Consider the following 14,568-nt stretch of genomic DNA (forward strand, 5'->3'; position numbering starts at 1 on the left):
GTCTACTAATATTCTAGGGCTTAGTTTTTACGCGGGCGTCGGAATCACCAAGTCCTATACTGTCTCGCTTTTGGTCGTAAAAATCATCGATTCTTTCACCCATTGAGGTTTGCCCTTTCCTTTAGTAGACCTCGGTCACCTGTGCCTCCTTCCTCTCCTTTTTCGCTCAGAGGCGACTTGCCGCCGTTCCGCCGGCGATGGACTGAGTTGAAAAAGCACCACAGTCGGCTCAGTTCCCCCAATGTCGGAACTAAACATATATATTCACATACATACGTTGTGGCGCAAGCGCGCAATCGTCGGTTCGATAACGTCAAGCGTTCGTTCACGCTCTCACTCCCTTTTTCTCTCTTTCTCATTGTCAATCTATCTCTCTCTTTCTCTCTTTCTCTGTTGTCTCCCCTTGTATTTTAGCGCTTACTTTTTCAACTGTACTCTATAGATAATACTACTTTCTTGTTGCGGAGAATTTTCTTTTTTATAAATGCTGGATGAATATACGTCACCTTTTCTCCTTCTAGCTCACCTAGTTAGTTTAATTGTCTTAGCCTTTATTATATTATATTGAATCCTTTGCTGGAAGTTCTGTGTTATAATTTTAGAATATATTTATTTGTTAAGCAATAATTTGATTAATTTATTATTTTTTCTACTTCCAATAGTTATAGTATATAAGTTTTATAATATGTGAAATAAGTATGAAACTAATATCATTAAAATTAAAAAGTATTTAACAGTTTTTAAACCACGTGGTACTTCAATTTATAAATAAAAATATTTCGATGCTCCTTACAATGAACAATTGTTACATACGACATATTGAGTTGCTGGTCTCGAACGAGCGTCAATTTCTCTCTTCTCTTTCTATTTTTCTCCCCATTCGTAGAACCATCATAATAGTGGGATACCTCTGGTGCGTGACGTCCAGTATTTTCGACTCAACTTACAATCCCTGGTCCTTTCCACCCTTATTACTGTCGCTGATTGTAAGGGCACGTCTTCAATTCCGTTGTAAGAATTCTATCTCATTTTTTTATCTATCTTTTTTTCTTATCTTATCTATCTTATTTCCAAATAATATTATTGTTAATTTTTTATATTTAAAGATATATATTACACGGATATGTAGTTATCAACGATTTTTCTATATACAGCACATAAATAACGTATTTTTTTATTCTAACTCGTTATTGCAAGACCCACTTTTTATCAGATAATTTCAATTTTCTATTAAAATACAACTACAAATACTTTATAAAATACAACTTGCTATTAAAATATTTAACTGAATTTTTTATACCACTATTTTTTATATTTTCAATTTACTTTATTAATACATTATTTCATACTTACAAATTTTTATTTATGGATACTGTAATTAGTAGAAAAAAGTATTTTATATTTTGATTATAAATCATTTTATTTTTCTAGCTTTTTATAATAATTTTTCATATACATTGAAAATTTCTAAGGTTAAAATAATAAACAAAATTAAATAAGAATTCTAAAATTTATTACTTAATATGTGTTTATACTTTATTTTTTTGAACATTTTTATTTTTTATTTATTTATTTCTACGTTGAAACAAATTATTAATATTTATTTTCAATATTTTTTATGCATTCGTAGTCTCTTGTTATATATATTTATAAGAATAAATATTTTTTTTAAACAATTTTTTAATTATCTATATTTAATATTTTCTTTTTCTCTAGAAACTTGTAGTTTATAAACTTACTACTTTTATATTTTTCTCTTCACATCATGAAAGTTCGTTTCATTCTACAATCGACTATTTCCTCATGCATTTCTGTTTCATATTAATTTATTGATTTTTGTTGTAATTTCTATACTTCGTATAAAGATTTTTAGCCGATATCTTTATTGATTCGAATATTAAATTTATTAATTATAAAAATACTTACTTCTTTAATTATTAAACAAAATCGTATTTTTCAACTTTAATTACTTTAAAATTAATGCATAACAATATTTAATATATTCATATTTTAATTATGATTGTATTATATATTAAGTCCTTCTCGATAATTCTTTCAAATTATTAATAAACTATTTTTAATAATTTGTATATCTTGAATTAATCAAAGATGTTGCGAACCTTATAACCATTTCCTCTGACGATAACAAACTTAGTCCTTTGATTTACTGTCTCATTCGCGTATTCATTTATTAATTTCATAAAATTGATTGTCGATATTCTTTTTTATCGTAAATTTTTCTACTTCATAGGCTCTCACTAATTAAAATTTTTTTTAATAATTATTCACTTTTGTGTATCTGTTAGTAACGATAGTATGTACGTAATCACTAAAATAAACTTTTACGTAAACTATATTTGCAATAACAGTTGTTGGACCTAGCATTGATGTCACTAGGAAATACTAATTCTATGCTGGAATTTCTTTAAGAATAAGGCTTCAAAAGATACCATTAACACGTGTGTTTATTAAATAACGTATACATATACATACATACACACATAAATATAAAGAAAATACAATTATTAAGTAAAAGATCAAATGTGACAAAAAATTCTCTTTATTTTAATTTAAAATAAATGACTTCAGTTGGTGATGCTTGTAGATGTTTGATTTCATGATTATTTAAGGCTCTCTCTCTTTCTCTCTTACTCTCTTTTTCTCTCTCCTACTTTATTTCCACCTCATTTTAACGAGCTCTTAACGGCCCTTTTTCTCTTATTACTGTTTTGCTTTTAGAAAGAAATGTTAAGAGAAATCAACACAAAAAGTTGATATACAGATCTTTAAGACTGAAGTTAGAATTTATTCGATTAAGTTACCACGTTAAACTAGTAAAAGTTTAAACGATTTAGTCTATTTTCGAAACTAGCGGCAATAATAGCAAGCAGAAAAACATAAAAGGGTTCCTGAGATAGAAAATGAAAGAACAAATCACCATTCAATTGACTTGGCAGTTTTTCATTGTTGATCGTTACTATATACATGTACTCGTACACACACTCATACTTGTACTATGAACCAAGTTATTTAATCCTGTTTGAAACATTTTATCTTTTGCAATTTTATATGATTTTGTTTTATTTTTTATTCTTACTCGTTCAATAATCTAATAATGATAGTTGACTGCGTTGATACGATGAAATACCTACATACTTGTACATATAAGTTTCTTCTTTACATAGATTGAAGCCTTAGCAAAGCGGAAGAGAAGAGTGGGTGAGGACCCGTCACCGTGAAAGATATCTGAAATGAAAGGAGAGAACACAAACTAGGGAGACCGAAACCTTTTCTTTTAACATTATTCAAATGCAACGCGTGGTTAGTCACGAGTTCCGCCAATTTCTTTTCTCTTTTTCGTTTTTCTTTTCCTCTTGTCATTTTTCAGGATACACGCGTGAACGCGTCGATTAACACAAGTCTCACTAAAATGAAGACACAATTCGAATGATCGAACTTACTTATAGTTTATCAACATTATATTTTATACGGTTGAAAAAATTTAAGATTTTATAAGTATTTCGCAGGTAACGTAGAATTAAAATAATTTTAAGTTATTAAATGAACCTCATATAACGATTTATACTTTTATTTTAGGTTGTAAATAAATTTTAATGTTTTGAATTTACCTTTAGCATATAAATTATTCATCTATTATTAATAAAAAGGAACAATATATTAAATATAATATTTGTAATATATCATTCTTTTAACCGATTTATTTAAACATAAGTATTAAATAAATATAAATAGATTTGAAAAAATATATACAATTTTTTTTTAAATGTATGTAAAATTTTTCATCCTTTCATTAAAATATATTCTAGATTATTTTTATATAAATACTAAAATAAATTTATATCATTAGTACTTTTAAACTCAAAGTATTTTATTATAAACTCCTTTAAATAAATTATAATAAAATTATTAATATAAAATACAATTTATGTTTTAATTGATTATATTTAATTTTAGAGCTTTCAACGAAAATCTAATTTAAAATTTTTTTTTGAATTTTTAAAAAAATATATAATTTAATAAATAAAAAACATTATTTCATCAATTATTTTCTTCTTTTAGAAAAAATTTCAATTAAAAAATGTAGTGTATTTGTAGTAAAAATAAAAATATTGAACATTATCATTGTTTATTAAATTATTATAATTTATCAATTAAAAAAAAATATAATAATAAATTTCATAAATTATTAAAAAAAACTAATAATTTATAATAAAAATATTTTAATAAATGTAAGATTGGAAAGTTTTTTTTATTAATGAAATTTATAATTGGAAACTCAATTGTTATTAAGAAAATGTATTCTAATAATGTACAAAAGTTTTCGGATTCATTAAAAAATAAAATGATTAATTTAATACAAATTTACTCTAAGAAAAATTAATTTAGTTACTGAACTGATTTAGTAAACTAAACTAAAGTACTAGATTAATTAATTTAGTACAGGCTCCTATAAGCATATTTTATAAATAAATATTCTGGCTTAATTCTATTATTAAATTAAATAAAAAATTTAGATCATATATATTTCTTTGATCCGTATTACTTATATATTTTGATTCGTGATTCCAGATAATATATTATTGATAATAAATATTCCAACAGTTTTAAGATGATCAAAAGACTTTTTAAATAAAAAAGAATATTAAATAATAAATTCAACTACTAATTAAATTGATCGAAATTTAGTACTTACATTTTTCAATAATTTAATAATCTGAATAAATTACAATCTAAAATCAAATTAATCTGATTATTTTGTTATATGAAAATACCTATCTTTCAATTTTCATTGAATATAAACAGTATTTATTTTGAACTGATAAAATATAAAACAATTTTTATTCTATAAAATTGAATTTAAATAAATAAAAATGTGCTCTTTAAAAATATTAATATTAAAGTAATTATATGTGCACGAAGGTCTTATTTTATTTCATTAAACAATTATCATAATTGAACAAGAAATAAATAGGTAATACTAAATAGTAAATATTTCAAGTAGTAATTTATACTATGAAAATATTAATATTCGGAAGAATTATAAACTACAACATTAAATTAATTTGATTTATAAATTTGTAATATTATGTGTAGTTCGATAGATAATTCTATTTTGAAATTATAAAACTAGTTTACTTATATTAAATATATAAATTGATCGATTACTTCTTTAGTAATAATTATACAACTATTTTAGTTGATTTATATTTTATTATACTCATATTATTAAATTCTTATAATTATTTTAACAATATTAGAATGTACTTAAATTTTTTAAAAAATTATTAAATTTTCTTTACTAGTTTCCTAAGTAATTACTGCTATTTGTTTAATTTAAATTTTTAAGTTAAATTTTATATTAATTAAGAAAGAACAATATTTCGTATAGCAAAATACTTTATCTAGTTTCAATAATAATTATTAAAAGATACATTATTTAACGGTATATATTAGGCTAACATCAACATTGTTTAATAATACTCTATTTGCCTATTTATGTATATAAAAATATTTTTATTTTAATATATCATAATAAATTATCCTGTAGATCAGTGATATTGTTATTGTTTTCTAAAATTGTGATATGAATATGAAATATTTAAATAATTATAAAATAAGCTATATATTTTATTAAAAAAATGTTATTTTATATTTATATAAAAATGATTATATTAGTAAAGGTAAAATATAATTAATAAATAAAATAAATAGTTATTTTCAGTTTTAATAATTTAAATAATAGTTTGAAAGTCATCAAAACAATATTAAAAAATGTAATAGTACTACGAAAGATATTAAATAGGTGTTCGAAATATAAGGCTAATGAACCAGCTACGATAATTTAAATTATAGTTTATAAATTCATTAATCTTTAGTTTACATTTATGTTTAAGTCTATCTTAAAGTATTAATATTATACTAAATGTGTTATTAAGTATAACAAACTATTTTAATACATATAATTATTAATTAATTTCGATTGTTACTTAATCAACCACCGAAAAAAAATTGTTTCTTAATTCACAAACATCCATAAATTGATTTTTCATTGTTTTCGCCCTTTAATTGTTTTATAATATACTGCTATGATAGTGAAGGTCTAAAATACGATACTACTGCAGCTTAATAATCGTTCCTTTACTTACTGTTCGAATGATACATTTTTCATAATCTTATCTGTTTGTCCGTTTCGTAAAGATTAGTACGTATTATATGAGAACAAGTGTTTGCTCATTTTTTTTACGACAGATATGAATAATAATGAAAAACAATGATAAATTTCTATAATCCTGTACTATTTGTTATATTAAGAATGTTTTTAACTTAAAAAATGAAATGACTTTAGTAAACATTATTTGATAAATAATTGCGTTGAAATAGACCCTTTCAATTATTTTCTATATTATTAAATTTGTTCCAATCCAAATAATTTGATATTTAACATTTCTGAGATTATAAATTTTTATGAAACATAAAGAATTATATCTATATTTATTTAAATAAATATATATTATATATTATATAAATATTATATTTAAATAATTTATAAAATTAGAAGTGCTAAATTATATAATATTAAAATTTAATTTTTTTCTTTAGTATAATGTTATATATAATCAAAGATAATCTGTACTTTTTACAATTTAAATAAAATTGACTATTTTAGCTTTTAGATAATTAAAAAAAAAAAAAATATTATTCAAGTTTTTGAAAACTAAATTAATGTCCCATTCTAAGAACATATTTAACATTTTATATATATAAAGAAGTTTTTATGAAATACATTAAGAATGTTAAAAGCACATTTAATCTAACTGAATATTAAATAAAAAGTTATATTGCAAACAAAATTAGTTATAATTAAATATATTCTTTATGTAAGTTTTTTATTTTGGCCTAAGTAACGTTATGTATTATAATATTTAGTACTTTATTATAATCTTTTTTTTTACAATTACTGCTTATGAAACTCAAACACTAAATTATAAAGAAAACAAAAACAATTATGTAAGAATACTTGGTTATTTTTAATCAACTATTTCGAACTCTGTAATTATCCAACAAATAAGTACTTCCGTTTTGCTTCTTATTTATTTTTTTAATTTTTATTTAAGTGATAAATTGTGTAATAAAAATCATATTATATTTTAATAGTATAGTGTGTGAATGAAGAAGAACCCGTATAAATTAGGTAATGAAATGTGATTTGTTTGAGAGACAATATGTAAAATATCTGATACTTAAAAGATACAATAGAAACAAGTTTAAAAATTATTACCATCTTAGGAAATTTTTCTGCCTCTACAAAATTGAAATCTGATTCAATGCAGTCATCTATTACTTACATTTTTAAAAGATTTATCTTAAAATTTAGAGTCCTAGATTTAAATAATTACAATAAACAAGTTGCAATTTTTAATTAAATATCAAATTTGCAAATATTTATCTAATGTTATTAGCTAAGCATATTCGACTGTATTAAATAACTTTATAATCTAAATAATAATTATGGTGTTTATAGAGAAATTTCATTTTTTCTAGATTAATAAAAATATTAAAAACAAATTATAAAAATACATGTAGTAAATTAATCTAGATAAATATTTTAATATTAAAACTTATATATAATAAGTTTAATATTATATCTTCAGTTATATAATTTAAACATATATTTAAAAATAAATTAGAAATTAAATAATTAAAATTTTTAAACACATTTCTAAACCAGTTTATTAAAGCGTATTTTTATTTAAGGAAAATCATTTATTATTCAATTTTAAAATAAAAAACAGAATATTATTTTTTAAATATTATAAATATATAAAAATATACAAATTTTAAATCAAGTTCTACTTATACTTATTTTAAAATTTAAAAATATTGAAATATATTTCATGGATTAGATTATACTAATAAATTCATAATAATTAATTAATGTTAGTATGTTCAATTGTATATATAATTTATTACTTAGTATTATGATACATAAATAAATTTAAATCTTTTAAAAATTATTAAAAGGTGTGCATGCACATTAAACCCCCCAGAATAAGTAAACAATAATCTTGCAATAAAAAGTAAAGATTATTTTCATTGTCTCTCATCTCATTATTTTTATTTTTATACATCCATTATATGAGTACAAGTAATAATGTAATTTTCTCAGATAGCTCACATGTTCGCTCTTATCACGTAAATTTGGATGTACGATGTTTAGTAGCAGTTAATGCTAAAAAGTAGTTATAAAAAAGGTTAAAGCCTGTGTTATACTATTAAGCAAATTTTTCAAAATTCAGGATATGTGTCTCGGTTACACACGTTATCTCTCCTACATACTCATTAATTTAAATTTGTGACCGGTAATTTATTTCATAATCCAATATCGTGCATATGCAAATACTTGACTGAGTAAAAATAAAGTTAGCCAAACTTGAAGAATCACTCACGTCAAATGCGTATTTTATTCCATCTACTTACCGAAAACTCAAGTACTTTTAATATCTTGTACCAAGTATTACACTGCTTTATGCTCAAGCCATTTGTTTGATGTAATTGTAACACGATGTTTATCCTGTCGTGGCAGTCTGCTACTATCTCCAATCACTCTATTTCTCCTGCCTAAAGGGTAGAAGCAATTCTATTCGTCATAAGCAACTAACAATTATTCATCATATTTAATTGTACGTTTTTTATAAGTATTATTTTACAGTTTTAATGAACCTATTACTATTATTTTACTTATATTATTTAATCATTCATTTTTTATCACGTGCATTCAGTTTGTTCAACTGTCTTATCTAATTCTTTTTTTTCCTTTTTTCTAATACACTAGTTCTTAATCCATTTTCCCTTCAATTTAAATGTATGAATGAATTTTTTTTTAATACAGGCAAAAGTTTTATAAAGTTTCTAATATTAAATTTGCCAAAGAGTAAAACGAAAGGAACGGAAATTTATATAGTTCAAAGATTTTATATTCTTAAATTTAACGAAATATTAATAAAAGTCGTAAAAAATTATTTTACAAAACAAAGATCTAATCAAAGATATTATAGATCTGAGAAAAGAATATAAAAGTTATACGACATAAACATGCACTCTTGTTATATTTAGATAACATAAACGCAAAATATTAGTTGTAACAATTACTCTTGTTTAGTTTAAATGAAAATAAAGCATCAGAAAAATAATTATTTCAAATTACTATACATAGTTTTAGAAAATTGTAGAAATTTATGTTAAAATAGCTTTTCAATTATTAAATAGTTGAATAATTATTTTAAAAAATATATTCAGTTATGGATACTTATAATTGGCCTTGTTGCGTATGGTTCATATATAAAAGTTACCTTAATTATAAATTAATTCTAAAATTTATAAGTTATAAAAAGTTTTATTAATTGGTTAAAGTAATGAATTGTTGAAATGAAAATTAAAATGTAAGATCATCTTGTTTTTTAGACTTGCCATTAAATGTTTCAGTATTTAAAATCTTTTTGATGATATTCAGTATTTTTAGATTTAAAGAAACAGTTGATTTTCTACTTAGTAAATACGTAAATTGTAATTACAGTAGATTGTTTTAGTAATACGACTAATATCACTTTTAGAAAAATTACTGGTGATACAACTTGATTATAATTGAATAAAACTAACTATATGTAATAAAATAAAAAATTATTGAAATATGCATACGCGATTTTAACTTACGATGAGTTAAATTAAAAGTATGAAACCCGGGATTAGGTTCATTCTTTATTAAAACCTTTATGTTATTTTACAAAAATAACTATATTTTTTAGGTGAACTTTTAATATTCAAAAATCGAACAATACGTCCAATCAATAATAATAGTCAGAACTAGCCAGATCTAAACGAAAAAATAGTAATTGGAAATTCCTACGTTATAATGATATATTGAAAACAATGAAACGTAATAATAAAATTTTGTAAGTATCATAAAATATATTAATTATGTAGTTTTAATAAAATATTAATTATTTATTAATCAAATTCTATTTTTTATTTTCTTTTAAAAAAATTATTTTTTTAAGCAGTTTTGTATACAATATTATAAAATAAGACTTTTACTTTATTTGACATTAAAATTACAAAATTTGAAAAAATTAAATCATATATTTTAGTAATCAGGGAAATGATAATTAAATAACAACAGTACAAAGTAATGCTAGTATGTACGAAACCGTCTATTTATTATATACAATTTTTATTTTATGAAGTATAACATCTGTACTTATAAAAGTGCTCAAAAAATTGAAATATTCTTAATTTAAAAATGATTTTACATAAATGTTGATGTAAAAAAATTATTTTTACTTAAGTTATTTACTATTAAACAAAAAAAATATTTATTTAATGATTGATAATTCGGTTACTTTGGAATAAACAACTTATTAAAATTGTCTGTGAAACATATATTTCGTTAAGGAGAATACACTTAACTGTGCACTCACCAATCAGGTTTTTGTATGGTGCATGATGGTATTTAACAAATTGTGTGTATATTATGCTGATCGCTATCATATCTAGCTCAATTATAAGGTTCAATCCATGACAGACAGTATATACTTAACTTATATATTTATAACTAATATACTAACTTATATATATAACAAAATCTATTTTTATTTTACGTAGCTTTATATATTTAAATATGTAAATATAAACTTGTACTAAAAGTATTTATTATTTAATACATGGTACAAACTCTACGATCTGCATATACATATATAAATTATTCTGTAAACCCGACAAAGCAACAAAATCAATTGATAAAACTTTCAGAGATGTGAAATCTTTTTTTTTTTTAATATGATCTGACAATTTTGGCATATATATTATATAATAATAAATAATATAAAATAATATATTTTTTTAACACAATTGAAAGAAGTTCAAGATTTCGATGACTTATAGAAGCTTCTGATTTAACAGGTACAAAATGTGAGCCAAATTTTTGCAGATTATTTAAAAGAAAAAAACTGAAAAAATAAAAATTTTAAATGACAGAATATTTTGATGAAAAAATACAGCTTTTCAATCAATATTAATGAAGATTATATTATGTACAATAGTGTTTTAAATGTATTGTATATTATTAACTTCAAAGTTTTCGCAATTATAAAAATATTTTATATCGAAGATTATTCATCATTCATACCAATATACTAAAGAACATATAACATATAACAAAAAATAGATAAATCAGCACAAATTATGACATGAATGGTTAAGAACTGGAAAAGAAAGAAAAAAAAATGTAAAGAAACTAATGAAAAAACGAGATGAACAATTAAAAAAATAAGAAAAGAGAGTTTACATAGCAAAAGTGATTGAATATTGAAAACAAAAAATGAATATGCGAAAAAGAATTAATTTTTATATATGTATTATGATTTTTTAAAGTAATGAAATATAAAATAAAATTTATATTTAAAAGTGTATAAGAAATGTTTAGAATATTCATAAATACTAATATTTAATATAATACAATATTATTTAACGATATTTTATTATATTGAAAAATCAAAAATAACGTACATAGATTAAATGTTTTTAAACCGAAAGCATTGTTGGTTCTGTATATAGTACTGAAAACATTAAGATTAAAATAACATCTTCGTAGTCAATTAGTAATTGTAGAGCCAGATAATATAGATACTTTTATTGGATGCACTAATAAGTTTATCAATTTATCAAATGTGCCTGCTGAGTTATGGTTCATTAGTTTTTGTTGAGGTATAATTTGCGTACCTCGTAGTCGTACTCTAGATGAAACTGGATTCTAATTTTTATAACTAAATGGAGTATCAAAACGGAGTATATAATATATATGCAATAAATATGTTCGAGGAAACAAAAAAATAGAATTTTTTTTCTCTTGAATTATCAAGCTTTTATTGGTTATTACGTACATTGTAAAATATAGAGAAAAAAATTTGGCCAAAAATACTTGAAATACTATCAAACCAGGTAATAAAGATATTTATACAAATTCACGGATTCATAAGAAATACTATTTGGTTTTATTAATTCTAAATAAATAATGTAGCATCATGAGATGTTCAAACGTTTTCATATCCTTTACCATTTTCATCTTGGCTGTACATTTAATACACGTGTATTAGATTATGATGGATAGTGATTAATGAGCTAAGTTCAGGTTACATTTTTTTTTTATCATACATGGCTACTTCAAAGTATTTACATATTTTTTCGATATTATTTGACAATTAAATATTTTCTCAAACTATGAAAATTAGCTTCTTGCGAAATTTAGTAGGTTCGTATTCTTTTATATTAAAATATTTTTTGGTTAGAACATAAATGATTGAATATATTTATATTAATAATATGCGTTGTATAAATACAAAAGCATAACAATCGTGTAATTATTATATTTTTATGTTTAAATATTTTAATCGAATTGTGATGTATGATTCTTACATATGGGAAGTATATTAACTTAATAATTCAAAATCTTTATAATTTTTAATATTCAATATTAAAAAAAAATTATTTACACAAAGTTGTTTATACATTAGCAATATATGTTTTCTAGTCTATGGAATTGTTAAATTCCTTTCATAATCCATTTGATTTGGGTGAAAAATGAAATAATGTGAAAATAACTAGTAGCATATAAGGTTGAACATTTAGTATGGATATTATTATGTTTATATATAATTATTCATAGACTTTTTAACCTAATTAGATTTTATAGAAATAATTTATAACTTTGATTATACAAAATTTTAAATAAATTATAGTTAATTTCCATTTAAATGATATTTTTTATAACAGATATTGTCTACGTAATTTAGAAAGAAATTATACTTAAAATATATTATTTAAATTTTTATGAAAAGTACCACATATATATATTATATTTTATATGTTAAGAAATATTAATATTATAGAATTTTAAGAAAATGAAAATGTGTTTAAATGTTTTTTTATACTGATATATATATATATATATATATATATATATATTAGTATTAGCCAAAACAATAACATTTAAAAAACTTAATACTAAATTTGTTTTATAAAAAATTAAACAAAGCACTTATTTAATTTCCTTGAAGTAGTCATGTTCACAAAATTGTTTTTATTAGCATAATATAATGCATCTAGTATATTAGTTTATTTGATTATATATTTAATCAATAATAATTTTTAGCTCTTCAAAATTGTTTTAATAAAAATGACATCATGTGCTTTAATACAAGATATAGTATGGTTTAATAAATCAATGTATGATAAAGCAGAATGCTTTTATTATGAAACATTAGCAAAGTTAAAGTCCATTATGTAATGTATATTTTTAAATTATTTAAAATAATTGTAAGTTTTAATTCATTAATGTTTGGTTTTACTTTAAATTTTAACTATTAAACTACTAATAAATAGTTAACAAAATAGAAAAAAATGACTCATAATTCAAAAATACAAAATTGTATCATGTATAATGATTGTTTCAGAAATAATTAAAATTTGTTTGTTTAAATTCTTTTTCAATATTATATAATAAATATAACATTGAATTATATCTTATTCAAATTATATTAATCTTTTATTAAATTATGGTGATTTATAATTTACGTTTATTTAGAATTTGAATAATGTATTTTTTATTTATTAAATGATATTTTAAGCTTTTATACTGTAAAATGTAACAAGTCAATTTCTGCTTTATGGTTTATTTCTTAGATTGAATATATATATATATAAATTGTTAATCAATGATAGGCTAATAAGTAATTATAACAATAATGGTATTGTTTTAATTTGTTAAATTAGTATTTAAATAGTAATTAAAAAAATTGATTTTTAATATTTTTGTATTAATTATTCAAAAATAGTATAATGTATAAAGAAGTTGTATTTTATTAAAGTAGAATTAGTTATTTTGAAAATATATTTGTGATAGTAAAGCTGGGTATAATAAATTAAAACTAACATTTAATACTTTCTTAATTGCACAATAATTAAAATTTTTAATTTTTGATATATAAAAGTTTCAATATTACCTTTAATAATTCAAGATCACCAATTATAAAATTTAATTTACTTGAATTAAATAAATATTTATTATATAATTATTTATTATTATTATTCAAGTGTAAAAGTGTATGTGAAAGAATAGTTAAATTTTTTTGTGACTTAGTTTATTTTTTCAGTACTGTTGTGATAACTTAATTGTATGTTTGTTTGGAATTATGGTATCTCCACTGTTTAAATAAAATTATATTTTATTTTGCTAATGCCTAATGAATTACAGTTTTTATATAAATACGTATTCCTTATTCTACATTTTATATTAGTAAATTATTGATTAATAAATTTAGTGTTGTTAAATTATAATCAGTGTTTGTACATATTTCATAATATGTAAAATGATTTATTAATTAATATTGTTGTATATGACAACAGTAGAGATGTCATGCAATTTTGGTAATATCCTGGTGTAAGTCAAACTTCAATATTGGTGGATACAGGAAAGGCAGCTATTTATTAGCTCAA

This window comes from Ceratosolen solmsi, unplaced genomic scaffold, assembly GCF_000503995.2.
Source record: "Ceratosolen solmsi marchali unplaced genomic scaffold, CerSol_1.0 scaffold49, whole genome shotgun sequence".
NCBI lineage: Eukaryota > Metazoa > Arthropoda > Insecta > Hymenoptera > Agaonidae > Ceratosolen > Ceratosolen solmsi.